Source organism: Dipodomys ordii, unplaced genomic scaffold, assembly GCF_000151885.1.
Source record: "Dipodomys ordii isolate 6190 unplaced genomic scaffold, Dord_2.0 Scaffold1, whole genome shotgun sequence".
Classification (NCBI taxonomy): domain Eukaryota; kingdom Metazoa; phylum Chordata; class Mammalia; order Rodentia; family Heteromyidae; genus Dipodomys; species Dipodomys ordii.
Window position 1 is genome coordinate 35,200,181 of NW_012267217.1, and position 2,797 is coordinate 35,202,977.

Below are 2,797 nucleotides of genomic sequence, written 5' to 3' on the forward strand. Positions count from 1 at the left end.
GTGTTTGATCTTGAGCAACACCTCTTCAAGTTTGTTAAATCTTGTTAGGTTCCCATCAATTGTTTTTCTCTTAAATCCAGATTTCTAGTTACTTCGGTTTACAAGTACTCTTACTTTTGCCACTGTTCTCTGGATCTTCTCATTTCTGTCCTACAGTGAAATTGTAGGATCCTGAAGAATGAGAAGTCCTATTGTTTTGCAAGTGATAAGATCATTTCTCTTTACCACAGTGATTTTTCAAATGTAGTTGGCAGACTAGGAAGGTCTTCATTCCAAAAAATGTTTATTTTTTGTCAGTACTGGGGTTTGAACTCAGAGCTTCATGCTTGCTAGGCTGGTACTCTTACCACTTGAGCCAAACTTTCAGCCCTAATTTTTCTTATTATTTCTGCACGGACTAGCCTCCCACTGTGATCTTTCAAATAGCTAGTATTACACGTGTCAGCCACTGGAGCTCATTTCTTATTCCACAAATGTTTATGGAACACCTATTCTGTGCCTAGCATGGTTTTGGCAACTGGAGATAAACCAGTAAATAAAATTGTCAAGATCTTTCTGCACATGGAAATTGAAGTCTGTATTTTAGTGAGACAGATAAGAGGTCAATAGGATAGACGAAATAAGTAAACATTTCCATGGACACAATGATAAAAAAAATCCTGTAAGGAAAGAAAAAGCAGAATAAGATGAGTGATAGTACGTGTGGAGAGTTATAAGGGTAACTTGAAATTTTTTTTATGGTCAGAGAAAGCTACTCTGAGGTGGTGACATTTGAATTGCCCATTCTTTGACTTGCCTGCCATCTCTCCCACCCTTGTTTACTCCCAAATTCCACTTTGTCAGTCCAGTGATTTCCAGTGTGATTTTGTCTAAGGAAAGGAACAAAAATTATGAGTGAAAATAATTCAGAAAGGAAGATTTAATAGAGGGGCAGAAATGTGGTTTTAGCTTCTGACTTAATCAACTCTGACTCTTTGTTATCAAAGGAAAGCATAGCAGAATGTCGGTTATATTTGTGAGGACAGTTAAATAAAAATATTTCCTATGTTAACAGATGGCAGTTCCTTGAACTAATAGCAATGAATGGCTTTTGTGGTGGGTTTAAATCTGGAAACCCTGTAGTTTCACTAATCTGTTGGCAAAACAGACTGGTTGAAAAGGAAACTTGTCCTATATACTGCTGAGTGGGGAAGCATTTGCTGTTGAGGATGTAGTTCACATTTTCTCACTAGAGGGTGGTATTGGTTCTAAAAACAAGATCACAGCGAATCTGGGCTGCATGTGTTTAAAGAAAAGGTAGATCCAAGCCTTCGCATGCTACCCTAGAAGTTGGTAAATGTCCAATCTGAAACCTTCCAAGGGCCTCATCCCATTCTGGGCTGGCTGCAGTTCCAGAGGAGCCAGATAAAATAGGAGGAGATGGGCGACAGATTCTATATTCAGCTACATTAAATAGTAGACAGTGCTCCCTGGGCCTCTCTCCCTACTCTGCTGAATAGAAGGGCTGCTCTAGATGATCCCTAGGTGCTCAGCCTATCTCTAAAATACTGAAGTTCCAGCAACCTTCTGGGGCAAAAGGATTGAAGAATTTCTTGTGCTCTTTACCAGACTAAGGAAGAAGTGAAATCTTAAATGTTTAGATTGTTAATAATGAAAGTACAATTCCCCAAGCAGGGCACCAGTGGCTCACGCCCGTAATCCTAGCTACTCAGGAGGCTGAGATCTGAGGATCACGGTTCAAAGCCAGCCGGGGCAGGAAATTATGTGGAGACTCATCTCCAATAAAACCACTAGAAAACCAGAAGTAGTGCTGTGGCTCAGGTGGTAGAGCGCTCGCCTTGAGCTGAAGAGCTGAGGGACAGCGCCCAGGCCCAGAGTTCAAGCCCCATGACTGACATAATACAATACAATTCAATGTTGCAGTTGAGGTTTAGTATCTATCCTAATGCCCCCAAGCCTTTCAGAACCGTTGCTTTCATCTGAGCATTTAAAAATTTTAATTTCGGTGACTTAGTGAATCACCCAGAGCTCTACCTCCGCTCCACACTAGCTTGCTGGAAATGGGCAGAATCCATTTAGGTAAAGTCATCGTAACAAAGGAGGCTGAACTTTGTCAACTAGGAATGATGCGCGGTGGGGGTGGGAGCTGTCTCCTAACCCACCCTGTCTTCCTCCGACCTGCATGCGCTTTGTTAAGAGCCACTTGCAGAGGCGCTCGCCCCCCCCCCCCACTTTGCCATCTTTTTAGACTCTTTCCGCAGAGCCTGAAGCGTGCTCTGGAACTCCAGGGTCCCAGGAAGCCGTGCTTTCATCGTTGCTCGGGTGCGACCTCAGGATGGGCGTGAGCCCAGCAGTTAGCCGCAGACTGTCAAGTTTAGCTGTCGCCATAAACGCTTTGGCGTGAATACCCGATACCCTCTTCTCATCCCGACTGCACTGGTTTGCGGACGAAGGGCTTCCTCAATCCCCACCCCCCCAACCCCTCGCATTTGGTTGCGTTTTCAACACGGTTTGGCACATCTGAACTTCCCAAAACGCCCGTCGGTCCCTTCCTCGCTCCCTCTCTCCCCGGGGTACTCGAGCCCCCGGGCCGGCCGCGGAACGCGTTCCATCCCGGGCGCTCGGGCACACCCCTCCGCAGCGAGGATTGGCCAGGCCGACCCCCGCCTCGGCGAGCCGCGCCTCCTAAGAGGCCCGCACTCCTGCCAATCCCCACGGGCTGTCAAAACAAGTCTCCCCTCCCTGTCACAACAGAGCGGAGGGGAGGCCTCCGCCGGCGCCGCCGCCACCGCCGCGG